Here is a 16,650-nt window from a genome sequence, read left to right on the forward strand (position 1 = left end):
GTATCTGCATATATCTTGTTGTTATTTGCAAGTCTTAATGCTAAACAGTCACTTCAAGTTTTATAGGATGTAATCTGGTACATGTAAATAAAACTCAGATTTCTTGAAAGAAAATCATAAAAGTAGCACATTGCAATCAAAGAGCAGATGTCTTGTGATGTCAAGCTGAATATTTATGGTCTCACTATAAGCCCATCCCTGAAACTGACAACAAATTACAAATTATTTGAATATCTTAAAGAGAATGATTTTATTAGAAAGGTGTTAAACTTTGCTTTGCAAACAAACAAATAAAAAACAAAAAGATTTTTAGTTCTAAGAAAAGGGAAAACCCCCACACAATACTGAAGTAGAAAAATTCAACCATGTATTCAAGAGTTTCTGATTACTAGTAATGAGTGACCCAGAACAACTAGGTTAGACTTCTTTTAATTAGATTGTGCTAAGTACTCCAACATATGTGAAAGATGAAAAAATTATTCTTAATTTGATTCTTGCTAATTTAAATTCTCAAACAAATTAACATTAGTGATTAAATTTGACACATAAAAATGTTTAACATCTTATTGCTTATTTGGCCTTGGAAGTGTTTCTAGTTTATTCTGGCTCTTCTGCAGAAGGTCTCAAAAAGAAATGTGGTAATTTATCTTCTGTAGTCAAACATGTCACTTTTGCTTTTTATGAGGCAGAGGGGATACCGTTATTCACCATTTTTCTGCTATGTTAAGATTTGGAAGTTCATTTGGTAGAACCATAAATAAGGTCATCAAAATCCAAATGCTTAAGTGAAACTTGAGCACCCTCTACAACATTCCTAAAGTGTTATTTTGTCTTTGCTGGATATTACAGTGATCTGTTAATCTGATCCATTTTTAGAGGGTTGTATCATTCAGAGTTTACTCAATGATATGGTTTGGCTTTGTCCCCACTCAAATCTCATCTTGAGTTGCAGCTCCCATAATCCCCATGTGTTGTGGGAGGGACCCACAACACAGCAAGAGGTAACTGAATCATGGGACCAGGCTTTTCCCGTGCTGTTCTTGTAATAGTGAATAAGTCTCATGAGATCTCATGGTTTTACAAAGGACAGTTTCCCTGCACATGCTCTCTTGCCTGCTGCCATGTAAGATGTGCCTTTCCTCTTCCTTCACCTTCCACCATGACTGTGAGGCCTCTCCAGCCATGTGAAACTGTGATTCCATTAAACCTCATTTTCTTTGTAAATTACCCAGGCTATGGTAGGTCCTTACAGCAGTGTGAGAACAAACTAATACACTCACCTAAAATAATTTTGATTGAAGGCTCACTATATGACACAATCCTAAGAAACAGAGATACCACACTGAACCACACAGTCCCTGGCAATGTGGAATTCAGAGGCTGTTTTTTGACATTATGTCAAATTCTACCTAACTTCTATCTTTTGTTATCAGTCTTTCATATATCAGCCTTATATTACTAATCTGCAAACTTAATGAGGTCTTCTTTTGTTAACTGATCTCTAAACTGATGATGTGTTCATCACATCTGAAAAGAAATATTTTAAAGGTGAAAAATTTGAGCTGGCAGTGGTATAGGTTACCTGTAAAACATTTCGATAAAAATATGCATGATTCCGAGGCAGAAACATATACACTGAAAATTTACAATTTTCCTTTCTCTGGTCCATGTTCCTGGGCTTGCTTCATTAAAGCTCAGTGAGTAAAACTGATTGACAAGTAAGGCAATGTAAATGCAAATGCCTGACTCCACAATAGGACAGCCCCTTCAGAAAGGAATTGATGGCTCTATAAATATGGTACCAACTAAACACTCATGTACTGAGGATCAACTACAAAAAATAGTATTTTGTCCTTAGAAATGTTTTGTTGTTACCTTAGAGATAGGCCCTAAATTATTTTTTAATGATATATAATAGACATGAATTATCTGTAGGTTATACATGAAAAAGGATTCAGCATATAGTCTCATGCCATGAACAGACCAATTATTCTTTGAATCAAACCTTCCAACACCAATAATGGAATGCCAACCATATTTTCTTAATTGGCTCATGAATGTGTTAAGGCGACTGGAGTTATGATTCTTTGCATATTTATTAATTCTATGTTTTACTGTTTATCTTGAAATATTAACTTTGACAAAGAAAGAACTAATGTTGATTTGATTTATTTTTTTAATTCACAGAAAATATTTTATGTCTCAATTTACTATCCTCACAATATATACAGAATAGTAATGATTTTCTTCATTCAGTAAAATGGTAGATGGGTTATTTCCAGCACATTCTTTATTGTTATTAATTCAAAGCATCCTCAATAGTTTGAAATGTTACATCTACCTTGTCAAGTAGATCCAGTTGTTATAACTGCCATTATACAGACTATTCTCTGTCATAATTATTTTCATCATAAATGAACGCATCCATCTTATTGGCATATTCCTTTATCAACACTGCAGTGTGAAATATGTTACAGTTGATAAATATTGGCAAAATAGGTCATCTTGTTGGCAGTGGCACCCTGTCTGGAGTGGCTGCTGCGAAGACACCAGCTGCCATGGGGGAGGCACAGCTGGGGCTGGGAGCCATGCCCCCTTCTGAATTGGCAGGGTGGGAGCCCTGCCCTCCCAGGCACTGCTGCAGTCACCCAGCCAGGGCTGCGGACCTGAGCACTCTGTGCTCTTGGGGGTCTGTGAGTCTCCTCAGTCCCACAGGCTCAGAACTGCCTGCTTCCACTGCCTGGCTTCTCCCTGCTCCTGGTGCCCACTCTGATTTCAGAGCAAAGTTGAGGCCAAGGCCGGGTGCTGTTGGGACCTGGTCATGTGTGTGCATAGTTGGGGTGGTGCTGACATGCCAGGTCCCTGGCCCTTGGACCCCTCCAGACTTTGGGCACTGATCAGCGTGGGAGGAAGGCTGAGGTGGGGTTGATGGCAGCTTGGCAGGGGCCTGCAGGCACCCCTCAGCATAAGCAGCAAGGGCATTGTGGACAATATGATTGATGGTAGCAGGAGGCTCCTGAACAGAAAAGGATAGGTCCCTGCTAAAGCCCCACCTTCAATCCAGGGATGGCCTGAAGCATAGGATCTGGGCTGTCAGTTCTGGCTGAACTTTTGGTGCTTTTCCATGCCTGTCCATGGCTGCCTATGGACCAATCAGCATGCATCATGCACTTCCTGCCTTCTGAAGCCCATAAAAGACCCTCCCTCCCCTCTGCCCCATCCCCCACTCAGCTACACTCAAAGAGATGTTGGGACAACCTGCCTGCAGATGGGAGCTACCCATGCTTAGTCTCCTTTCCACTGAGCACTGCAGAAAGTGGGTAGCTCCTTTCCAAAGTGGAAAACTCCTTTCTTCGAGTTTCTTGAGAGCTGTTCTGTCACTCTTTGAAGCTTCTCTCTGCCTTGCTCAACCTCCAGTTGTCCATGCATCTCATTCTTCCTGGATGTGGGACAAGAACTCAGGATCTGTCAAATGACAGGACTGAAAGGGCTGTAACACAAACAGGGCTGGAACCTTCCCCATCACTCACCATGTTGTGGGTGATAAGAAGGAGAAAAGAGCTGCGGCCCTTAGGGGAGCCTAGACCTACGGGTTCCCCAAGCTAGGGCTGTGATAACACACTCTTTGAGGCTTTGCAGTTCCTGGCATGCCCAAGTGCCACTGCATTCCCCTTGTCCAGACCTGGGTGCCCACAAAAGAAACTGCATGTAGTACATTTGGTCCAGCTGCAGCCTTGCTTGCAGCTGGCACCTGTGTCAGTACCTGGAGCTGCCCGCCATGCTGCAGCAGCCAGTGTACTGGCTGTGCGCAGTGGCCAAACCCCATGCTCACTCATCCACACACCCCTCACCGATTCGTGTGTGGCTTGCTCTTGGCAGGTGTGGGATCCAGGCCAGTAGGGTAAGCTGAGTGCAGCCTTCCAGGATAAGTGGGTGAAAAGATCCCACCAGGCATGAGCAATACTCGGGCAGAAGGTGCCACCAGCCACAGAGGTTTCCAGTTGGTGAGGCAACACCCAAAGGGTCCCGTGAGAATCTGAGTAGCTGGACAAGAATGCCTGAAAGCTCTGTATTTCTGTTGCGATGACCATTGTTTTGGTTTCTGACCAGGAGGAGCCATAATAAGTATGGTAGCATTTGTTGTCCTGGAATAGACAGACAGGCACAAATCCTGAGGACAATTTAGTTAATGATGGCAGGAAAGCAAAAAGGTGAGGAAAGTTTCGATGCATGTTTCAATCTAAGCAGAGAATTGAGTCAACCAAAAAATTATTTGCTTTGTGATTACTCTTCAATCCCAAGCCACAGGTTGCCATGTTCAGCTGTCAGAATTAAAAGTCTGTTTCCTGAGATATAGTCTTGCCCAGTTTGAATCAATGGGAAACTGACATGTTCACATAGTAGGATCACATTTTCCCTGACTAGTAAGTGAGATTTGGAAATCATCTCTTGCCATTGCATACCAGCACAGCACTTCTCAGCCTTTATTCCCATCATGAGCATTCTTGAAAACTGGATAGAAGGCATAAACCTTCTTCGAAAGGTACACACACACTTACATGTACGTATACATTTTTGTAAACAATTGAAAGGGGTTCACATGCACCTTCCCACCCAATTGTGATTCTCCTTGGAAGCATGGATTCTAAGATAAGAACCTCCTATACTAGAGGAGAAGGAAATAGCTTGATCGTGTAGTCCATGTGTTAGATACTATGTGAAGCACTTTATGCATACTATCTAATTCACTCCCTACAATAACCCTGTGAGGTCATTTTATTGTCCCCGTTTTCCAAATGAGATGGTCAGCATCAAAATTTGGGCAACCCAGAAGTGAAGACCTCAGAATACTAAGTAGTCTGTTCATAGGCACCTATTGCCATATTTCTCATTTCCCTTTTCTAGTTTTCCACCCTGTGTTGCTAATAATTCAAACTGTGCAACAGAGATTATCTGGTTTCCTCTCATCATCACCTAGACCATTACTTTTCCTCATCTTCCCATTGTGAGCTCCCGTTCTGCTTCGTAGCCGCCCTTCTGTGCCGTGGTATCGCTACTTTCACCAGCTGCGCAGAAGCTGCATTCTTCTGATGTACAGCCTCCGTGCTGTCATCTAGCCTCCTGCCACCAATTACCCCTACAGGTTTAGTCTCACATCTGTCCTAAGCCAATACTAATTGAGGCAGGAAATAGACCTTGGTGTAGTGAGTCTGGGAATTAAGTTACTTTAAGAAGATCTGCTGATCTGGCATCCAACAGCTGGGCTTTCAAATCTCCGTTTCCATCAACCAGATGAGGAATCCAGTGTGCCTAAGTGTATGCCTTTGTGTGCCTCTGTAGTTTCTGTTTTATATATTTCCTGTTGACAGCATGTAAGGACTTTTACTATCTTGGAAATTAAATAGAATACTCCTTGAGAGTTAAACTTTGGGTAAAAAACCAGAGCAGAGATAAGCAAAGTATTGGGAAAGGTAAAGAATGGTTCCCATGATAACAGGAATTGACTGCAACTCAATTGTCCATATTAATTCACTTAAATAAAGGCTGTTATCTATGAAAATAAGGTTTAGTCGGTAATGGAACTATAGAAATGGAGAGTTTCAGGGAAATAAATGTTGGCAATGCCAATTCAGGGATAGCCAAGGGAATGAACACCACTAAATATTCCTTTGAAACTCAAATGTTTTCCATACCAAGTAATATGTTCCTTTTGTGATGAGAAATGCAATTAATTGTAGGCAATGAAAACAGCATGTACTGGATCCATTCACAACAATAGTATTTCTGTGGGCAGTATGTTTCATGTTATCTTAGCATAATGCCTTTAAACAATTTATACATCAAATCATCTCTCTACTAATTCCATGCTTACCTACTTACAATCTAATTATGATTTGATTTTCCATTTAGTTCTTTCTACAGGCAAACATTTACTACTCATGTAGATGATAAATATCATTGGTCATTGGTGCTATGACAGTAATTTTTCAAGATGACTTAATAAAGTGGTACTGAATATTATTTGATTTCTTTTAAAGTTCAACTACAGTTTAATATTTGCTGATGCAACTGTTGTGCTCAGCACGACAGTTATACTCATTGAATTTTTCAAGTCAGGATTTCTATATCTACTCTAGTCTTGTGTGCATTTTAGTTAGGGTCATTCAGCCTCTCACCACTTGTTCCTCTGGGAACTATCAAGAAAGGGGCATTGCACATAGATTATAGAGAACAAAGCCTCTGAAATGACTTACTTCATTGAGGCATTTTCTGGGGAGGCTATTGTGAGCATGAGACAACCTTCCCTTTATGGCACAGTGACCAATTTCATCCTTTTGAATAGATTTTTACATTGTCTGCTCTAAGATAGAATAGGGCTTCTCTTTGCCCCCAGCTCCTCAGTTGGTGTAGTTCCTTGGCTTATTATGCACATATCCAGTCCCTTACTCTGTCATGCCTCTAGCTACTTGGATGATACCTGGATGTTCAGAAACAAAGCTTTGGCTTGACCAAACTGATCATAGACCTGCCAAGTGCCTGGCTCATGGACTGTGTGATAACCTGCCTCATCCCCTTATACTCTTGCTGAGGGTCTTTAATAGAAACAAACTGTGAATGATGTCTCCTGGCCAGCTAGTGTTTCCCAGCCCTCTGGATCTGCCCCTCTGGTGTCTGATATTAGTAGAAAGATAAGTGGGTACTGATAATGCTCCATTTTATGCCCAAAGTGTCTGTATCTTTTGAAACCGTTCCTCAGACTGTTTGCCTGTCCTCACCAAAGCCAGAATGCATGCATTAGATTTCTCAACACTTCCTTCTGTTTGGTCCCAGCCTCCTTTCCCTCTCTAATAGTCACATTGTAGAGGGTCTTAAATGCCAGATTGAGAAATAGGTATATGGTTGTGTCATGTCGGCAGGGGAGATTGTGCCCCCAAAGATGATTAAGCAGAGAATGTGGAATGGATTGAAAAGGGAGGACATTTTAAGGTGGGGACCAGATAGCCTAAGACAATTCACAGTGAACTGTGAATTGTAAGCCAAATTTGGCCCACTTTTTTATTTGTAAATAAAGTTTAATTGGGAAATAGTCACATTCATTCCTTTATGTATTCTCTATAGCAACTTTTGGGCTACAAAGAAGAGTCGAGTAGTTGTGACAGAGATCATAGAGTATGCAAAGTCCCAAAAAGTGATTACCTGGTTCTGTACCAGAAAAGTTTGCAGGCCCTGGTCTGCATGGCAATTATTGGGAAAGAGGTTAGTAATAAGACTGAAAAGAGTGTTAATTAGGGGCATTGGAAATTTTATTCTAATTTCCTGACAAATGCCTAAAAGATTTTATATCCAAATCCACTTCAGATATTGTGTTTGACTTTTGGAGTAGTTTTGCCAGTGTGAGCTACAGGCCCTCCTAAACTAGTGGCAAGAACAAAGAATCTATTCTGATATTCAAATTTGTTAGAAAATAATAAATTTTTGCCTTTGAAACATGGCTCACCTTCCATAAGATTTGGAAACTGTGATTTTGGAAATAAAATTCCCAGTCAACTGGTAAATGGAATAATTCCAAATAGTGAATGTAGAAGACATGTTCCAAATGTTTACTAAAGTAGAGCTTCAGTGAAAGTGGGAAAAATTATAGAATTCTAAGAAGTAAGAGCAATGGATATACTTGAACATTCTAGAGCAAAAAAGAAAAAGCTATCTGGAAAAACAGATCAGTAGGCAGGTAGACAGATAGATTAGATAGATACATAGATAAGATAGATGGATAGATAGAAATGTATAATTTAACTGAAATTCTTCTCTCCACAATCCAATCTATTTCTTTCTTTGCTGTGACCTTCCCCTATTAATTGATTAACATGCACTGTCTTAGGGGAGAGAGTATGTCAAATATATGGGATAAAATATCAGTGCCTTGGCTTCTGAGTTACGAAATAGGCTCCTGAGTCTCAGCAGTGGCAGATTCTTGAAAGCGAGGGCTTTTGACCAGTAAGGGTTGGAATACTGTATTTTAAAAAGGCTAATCCCAGAAGACATCTAGTTTCTGCTATAATTAATAGTTAGGAAATATGATAGGAGCCTATCCCTGGAGATCAGGTAGGGATTGTTCAGGTTGGGGGAGAAAAACTCAAGAGAATATGACTTTGTTTTAGAAAATTGTAGAAAATTACTGTCTCCCAAGAGAGCAATGCCAGATCAACACAATATCACAAGAGAGTAACGCTATATCAATACAAATTTCTAAAACAAAGAAAGTTCAAAGCTCAGTTCCATAACCTGGAACTGAAATATAAGTTAATAGAGTTCCAGAACCACCATCTACGCTTGGGGGAGGAAAGTGCAGGATACTGAAAGGACCTGTGTCTTGTGTTTCAGATGGTGAGCGGAGATTTGGGAAGCCTTGTAGAGAAACCCTGTGTTCTCTTTTCTTTTCTTTCTTTCCTTTCCTTTTCTCTCTCTCTTTCTTTTCTCCTTTCCTTCTCTCTTTCCCTCCCTTCTTCCCCCTTTCCATCCCTCCTTCCCTCCCTCCCTTCCTCCTCTTTCTCTTCCTTCATTCTTTCCTTCCTTCCTTCTCTCCTTGCTTCCCTCCTTCCCTTCCTTCCCTTCCTCTCTCTTTCTTTCTTTCTTTCTTTCTTTCTTTCTTTCTTTCTTTCTCTCTCTCTCTCCCTCTCTTCCTCCCTCCCTCCCTACTCCCTTCCTTCCATCCCTCCTTTTTCTTTCTTTATTCTCTTCTCTTTTTCTCTCTCACTTTCCCTTCCCTTCTTTTCCTTTCCCTTCCCTTCCTCTCTCTTCTCTCTCTCTCTCTCTCTCTCTCTCTCCTCCCTTTCTTTCCTTTCTTTTCTTTTCTTTCTCAGGGTTTCCCTCTGTCATCCAGGCTGGAGTACAGTGGTGCAGTCTTGGCTCACTGAAGCCTCTACCTACTGGGCACAAGCAATCCTCCCACCTTAGCCTCCCACATAGCTGGGAGTACAGGCACGTGCCACCATGTCTGGCTACGTTTTTGTATTTTTTGTAGAGATGGGGTTTCTCCATGTTGCCCAGGCTGGTCTCAAAACTCCTGGGCTCAAGCAGTCCACCTGCCTCGGCCTCTCAAAGTGCTGGAATTACAAGCATGAGCCATGGCACCCAGCCTGTGTTCTGTATGATTTCTAAGATATCGAGTAGCAGTGACCACAGAAGTTACCTGGGCAGGTGGATTTCAGGGCAGCTCCACAATTTCAAGAGAGTAGCCATTTGTCTTTCCTGTCCCTCAATTTTAGGGTATGGATGTAGCTACTCTAGTCTTGGGCGCATTTTAGTTAGGGTCATTCAGCCTCTCACCACTTGTTTCTGGAGAGCTAGAGAATCAAAAATCTTGTTGTTGGAAAGAGGTGGATGTAAAAGCCATGGGCTAAGAGAGACCATATGGCCTGTGGAATATCTCATTAAAGACCAACAAGAATAAAGGCAAACAAAGTGCAGTGTGAACAGATGATGCGGGAGAAGATTCACATCCTCCCCAGTATGGTGCTGTTAGAACTGAACCAAAACCTAGGTAGAACTCTAGAGGAGGAGAACCTAATTGACTGAAAATTTTTAATTTATCTTAGAAAATACTGCGGGGACTCTAAAAATTCTGATTAGAATGATTTTACATTTAATTGAATAAGATTAAGTTCTTGCATATAGACTAAATGATTATTTTGACATAAGAACTAATATTTTAAGAATATATAGCAGAGATTTTGTACTCTGAATATTTGTAATCACCGTTTATAGATCAAGAAAATTTTCAAAGATGTTTTTCTTTAGGTTGTAAGATTATCCCATTTACTTTTGTATATATTATGTTATACATAACACATTTTTAAAATAGATATGTCTTATTTTAATAAATATGAGCACTGATCGGTTCCAGAAGTACTTAATTGGCTTTAAAGCCAAAAAAAATTGTGTACTGATTGTACTAAGAGAGTTTTAGTCATGTCTTTATACTGAGAACAGGACACCCAATTGTGACTGTATTCTGGAAGAGGGACACTGACTCTCTTTCAATGCACACACACAATGGTGTCTCTTTCAATCAAGCAGGATAGTGGCAATAGCCTGAGAGTGCACTTATAGCCCAGCAACCTGGGAAGAAAAGGTGGGATAACCAATGAGTGTTTGTTATTACTGTGATTAGGTCATCCAAGCTGATTAATAAGAGAGAATGAGAGACAGAGAGAGAGAGAGAGACAGAGAGAGAGAGTGCATGTGTGTTTGTAACAGAGAGGGAGAGAATGAATGTTGGTTGGGAGCACAATGGTTTCTATAGGTAAATACACAAATTTTGCCCCGTAGCACCATTGCTGTTATAGAGGACTTTCTAATACACCAAGTAAATTGCCCTGATGAATCATCTTACTGCTTGGCTTCTTAGTGTCAAAAACAACTATGAACAAAACTGAAATCTCATTTCAACATTTTGCAGAAGATTTATACCTTTAATACCCTCATTAAAGAATGAACAAAACCTTGAAACTGACCTCAAATTTCATTTTATGGCCCAATGGAGAACTGTTTTCCCAATAAGCATAAAATGCCTTTATCAATATTAATTTTCTAGGTTATTGATGATGATGTGAAAAAATGTATTATTACAATGAGTAAAAATATTGTGAGGATGTAGGACATTTTTTGACACAAGTGCTGAAGTGAAATTGCTTTTATAGAACACTTGGTAGCACATTTAGAGTGCTGTTTACTAAAATTTAATCTGGCTATTTGTAAGTTGATTTTAAAATCCATTTATTCTGATACTATAGTGACAAATAATGATATGTAACATGTACTTTATGTTAATTTATTAAAAATAAAAATTATGGGTGTGTGGAGTGGGAACTAGATAATTCATAGGCACATATTTGCAAATATCCTAGGAGGTAGAGAGGTTTATTCCTGTTGAATAGAAGACTGAAGAAATACATAAATCAGTTATCGTAAAACTAAACGAAAAGAAATACGAATTGAGATGTTTTCCTTTCTTTTTACTCAGGTACATATTTCAGGTATAATTATTACCCAAAGGGGCCACATTACATGGTTGATTTAGATTAGCTCAGCAAAAAGAACATTACACTTCAAAGTTCAATAGAAATAGGCAATGACAATTTATGTCTTTACTACCAAAGAAACAAGGAGCTTTAGGAAGAAGATTAAATGTAACAATAGTTTAAAACATTTCAGTATTACTTATTGCTTGTCAAAATAGAATTGTCAAAATTGAAAACTAAGGCTATATATAAGGGAACTTGCATAAACTTTAGAAATAAAATACATAAAACTGGGGCAATATATTTCTACCTTAACAAATTTATTGTTTCTGTTTTATTAATCAAACTTAGTTTGTGGAATTGTTTTGCACTTTTCTTTTTTCTTTTCTTTCCAGACTTCCTATCTTATTGGCCACAGGCTGACACTTACTGATAGGTGTGCGTATGCTTTTACAAACACTAGTGACCCTTCATTAAGTAAACTCTTCGGAACAACACCATTTGGCTATGCATATTAGTAGTTGTAAATGTTAATGGAACGGTTGTATACTTTAAATTTTGCTGTGTTATAAGAGTTTTTCTTAAACATACTTTCAATAACTGATCACTTTATTCTCAAGACAGCTCTATCATTTAGGGAGTTGGGTATATCCCCATTTGACAGATGAGGAAACTGGAGGCCAGAGTCATAATACCTAGTTGACATCAGAACCAAGCCAAGGGACTATGCTTTCTTTCAGGGAGAAAAGAAATGGAAAAGGAGAGACTGGTGCTTATTTAAAGCTGAAGAATGATGATGGTTACTGATGTCCAAGCAAGGTCTAGAAGTCAAAGATTAAATTATTCTGGACATCTTTCAGTCAAGTGTATCATTATCATTGATTCCCAGATATTCTTATCTTATCAAAATTGTGACTGTGTTAAGAGCTTTACCAGGTTTGCTTCTGAGAAGTTAAAAAATTTTAGACTGAAAAATATCTGCACTGTTTGTCATCTTTAACCAGGTAGACAGATTTTACTCCTCCTTGAAAAAAAAAAAAAAGAAATCTTTGCATTGAAAAAAGAATAATCTTTTAGTGTTTCCCTTAAGACACAATTTAAGCACTATTTTAAGGGCATCTTCCTTCTCATTCATCAAGTATTTACTGAGCACCTACAAGATACCAGAAATTATGTTAGATCTGGGGATGGAACATAGCCCAGTAGAAAACAATCTAAATTCTATGATTCTTAAAAATCAGGGATCAGCATTATACAAATAAAGGATCACATTAATATATAATTAGAAAGTATAGGTGTAATTGAAGAAATTAAAGAGTGTGATGATTAAGGCAGCTGATTTAGATTCAGGATCAGTGAAAAATTGACATTAAATTTCAGACCTGAAGGAAAATTAGGAATTAGGCCAAGTGGGGAGCAGCAGACGTTGCTGAAGATAGAGGCTGCATCAAGTTGTTGAGTCTTAAGGCCAGGCTGACAAATTTGATTCTTTTTCCTGAGGAAAGTATTGCATAATTTTAAGTGGGCTATTACAAGGTTAAATTAGCATTTTTAGTTAATTTACTGCTAGACAGAAAATGGATTGAAAGAGAATAAAGGAAGATTCAGAGAGTCTATATCAGAGGTTAGGGTGACTTTTACTAGAACTGTGGCTGGGAAGATAGAGATACGAACCTATTCAAGTCAGAGCTATGTCACCAAAAAAATGAGCACAGAATGGACAAATGCTAATTATCATTTGGGCCAACCTTATATTTTTTGTTAATAAGAAACAGTATTTTAGAATAAACCCATAATCCAAAATATTACAGAAATACTATTGTTTATGTAACTTCGCAGATCAGATACCAAAACTATCGATAGAAGTTCAAATGCTGAAACGATGAACTTTTCAAAAATCCAGGTGTTTGGCACAGTGTTCAAAGAAGGGAATCCTAGACTTGCTCAGTTTTGAGGCTGCACATTAAATACTTAAAAAAACAACACTGTAAGTCCCATCCTGCCAGAGGTCAGAAAGTCCAGTTTCGTTTGTTTTTAACAATTTTATTCCCCAGTAGTTTCCTGAGTAACCCCAGAGAAAGCTGATGTGCTTCCCAAATCTGTCCTGGTTCCCACCTGCCACTTTGGTCAACCAAGGGTGTCTAGACCACAGCATGGCCTTTGTCCACGTCGCCCTGTGTGGTCTTGAGACTGGAATCTCTCAACAGTCTGGAACTTCTTTCTCATTTCCCCAATGCAGATTACATATTCTGGCCTCAGATTCTCCGTGGTAATAAGTGAATCTATAATTCTTAAGAAGAGTTTTCTGAAGGCTTGGGGATAACAGAAGAGATTTGCAATTCAGAGAGAAAAAAACTGGAAACTATAGTCATTCTCAGTTCATCATGCAAGCTCCAACAACAAGTATCACCTTTTCTCCCCAGCCTGTAGTCTGCAGCCTGGGTACCTGTAAATACAGAACAAGACTTCTTGTTCCCAAAGTGACTCTCCTCTAATTATTTCTCCCCCAACAGGAGCCCACCCCAGCCATCAAAGAAAAAAAATGCATGTCTCTTGGTGAAAAATATCCACAAGTGTACAACTTGATTCCTAGGGTAGACCATCTGAATATTATTTTGCAGAGAGTTTTAACCTCTTGATCCTGGGTCTCTCCATCGTAGGGTGGGATGTCTGCTTTACATTTGTCAAGGCAAAAAGGACTGAAAGTGATTACCTTTGAACAAAATGATAATTGCCCTCCCGTGTGGTTTCTACCTTAAGAAAAACAGTTACCTGATCAAAGCGTCAAAAATTCTTGGGTTTGTATTAGTTTCCTAGGGCTGCTATAACAAAGTACCACAAAATAGCTTCAACAACAGAAATGGATAGTCTCACAGTTCTGAAGATGATACACGCAATTCTAGAAGTCTGAGATCAAGGTGTCAGCAGGGTTGGTTCTTTCTAAGTGCTGTGAGGTTAATTAATTTGACTACTAGAAGGAACATGGCTCCATGCCTCTTCCTTGGCTTCTGATGGCTTGTGGCAATCTAGGGCGTTCCTGGCTTCTAGAAGCATCCTCTTAATCTCTGCCTTAGTCTTCATGTGGTGTTTTCCCTGTAGGGATTCACATTGTCTTCCCTCTGTGTATGTGTGTGTGTCAAATTTTCCCTTTTATAAGGACATCAGTCATAATGGATGACAAGCCTACCTTACCCCAGGATGACCTCATCCTAACTTAACCAATTACATCTGGAACTGTCCTGTTTCCAAATAAAGTTGCATTCTAAGGTACTGGGGATTAGGACTTCAACACACGAATATTTGCAGGGACACGCTTAACCTGTTACAGGGTCTTATCTCATTGGAGCACCTAGGCAATGAGATAGTGTGAATCGTGTCATCTTACATCATGACTTGGCTAGCAAATCACCAGGAACAAAACCTTGAGTGCGCTTGGCCTGGGAGGGAAAAGGACCATAGGGAAAATTGCCTCCTGCCCGCTCTGTAAAGATTTCATTAAAGAAGTACTTACACATAAGAAGGAGGGAGAAGTCGTGGCCATAGGCAATTTCATTATCCCAAGTTTCATTTTATTTTATTTTTTAAGACAGGGTCTTGCTCTGTTGCCAGGCTGGAGTACAGTGGCACCATCATTGCTGACTGCAGCCTCAAACTCCTGGGTTCAAGCAACCCTCTCACCTCAGCCTCCTGAGTAGCTGGGACTATAGGTGTGTGTTATCAGGCCTAATATTTTTTCCTTCTAATAACCTAGTTGTTTTATTTTGGTTTATGAAAATACTACACAATCATTGTAGAGCATAAACAAAATATAAGTAATTGCAGAGGAGGAAAATAAGGCATACTCTTAATACCTGAAATGACCAGAGTTTAAAATGGAATCATGTAGTTTATTAAAAATTGAAATAATCTTGGATAAAGGTTTGTATCCTGCCTTATCCACTTACTAGTGTTATAAACATTTTAAAATACAATAATATGCTTCAATACTATGTTTTTGTTTTTTTATTTCCTAATGACTCTATGGCATTTTATTAAAAAATACATTGTAATCTGTTTAATCATTCTTCTCTCAAAATTTTTCTTGAGATTATTAATTCTATGTTTATTTTATTGTTATTTCTATATTTATATTAAAAATATCAGGACAGTGAAGACTGTTGTACATAAATCTTGTATACATCTCTAATTATTTTGCTATAAACACTCCTAGAAGTGGAGTCACAAGTCTTATTTTCTTTTTCATTAGGAATAAGAATTGGAGAGGTATTTATTGATAACGAGCTATTTTTAAGGTAAAATTTTTTAAGCTGGGCCCGTTGCCTCACACCTGTAATCCCAGCACTTTGGAAGGCCAAGGCGGGAGGATCACAAGGTCAAGAGATCAAGACCATCTGAAACCCCGTTTCAACTAAAAAATACAGAAGTTAGTTGGGCTTGATGGCCCACACCTGCAATGCCAGCCACTCGGGAAGCTGAGGCAGGAGAATCACTTGAACCCGGGAGGAGAGGTTGCAGTGAGCCGGGACCATGCCATTGCACTTCAGCCTGGGTAACAAGAGCGAAAAAAAAAAAAAAAAAAAAAAAACCTAATTTTTTAATAACAAAAACTATGAGGATTCAGGTTTAAAATGTCTTTAAAGTAGCAATCCAGATACAAATCAGTTGAAGCTTCCTATTAAAAAACTGTACTCTTTATCAGGAGGGGAAATGAAAACTCATAACAACATAGAAAATTATGGTTAATATGTAACTTTTTGTCACAATATGAGAGGCATTTAAATAGTTATAGGCTTCTTATAAGACTAACAAAATATATTGTAATCCTTCAGATAAGCAAGCCCAAGTGCCTCAACAAAAGTGACACTTCCCCTAAATATAGAATAAGAATGCAAATTTTAAACTATATATTAAGAATACAATTTTAAAGAACTCAATTTAACTGTTTCCTCAGCAGAGCTTTTGATTTGTACTGCAATTATAACTTCCCAAAAGAGTAATTTACATGTTGCACTCTGTCAGATAATATTTATTTTGCCTATCCCTTGTCAACATTAGACAGATGGAACAAAAATTCCAAATTGTGGAGTAAAACATCTCATCGCTGTTCTGTTTATTTGTTTTTCTTTTTATAATAATGTTGAACTTAAAAAAGGTTATAGAGATTGATCCAAGATGGCCGTTTAGGAAAAGCTCACGATTGCAGCTCCCACTAAAAGCGCAGAGGATGAGTGGACGCCGCATTTTTATTGCCCAAAGACTAGGAAATTCCCAGGTGGAGGAGGCCCACAGGTCGCCAGCATGGCTGTTTTGGCCAGCGCGGCTGTGTCGGCCGGAGGGGCTGCTTTGCTCCACGCAGCTACTTTGTCAGCGCCCCCGTGCAGTGGTTCTCCATACAAAATACACTGGTCCGGGTGCCCTTTTGGCTGGCGATTGGAGCCACGGGAAGTCACCCATTCATCTGTTTAAAAAGGGGACTGAACAGGGAACCAGGACAGAAGATTCCAGGGCAAAAAATGCGCCACGAATCTCAGTGCCACTCTTTAAGCCAGCGCAGTGAGTCACCGCACAGGAAAACACACAGATCCTGGCACCTCTTCAACAGGCAACTGGAACACCAACTTAAAAAAAA

The sequence above is a fragment of the Cebus imitator genome, unplaced genomic scaffold (assembly GCF_001604975.1).
Source record: "Cebus imitator isolate Cc_AM_T3 unplaced genomic scaffold, Cebus_imitator-1.0 Scaffold29, whole genome shotgun sequence".
Taxonomy (NCBI): Eukaryota; Metazoa; Chordata; class Mammalia; order Primates; family Cebidae; genus Cebus; species Cebus imitator.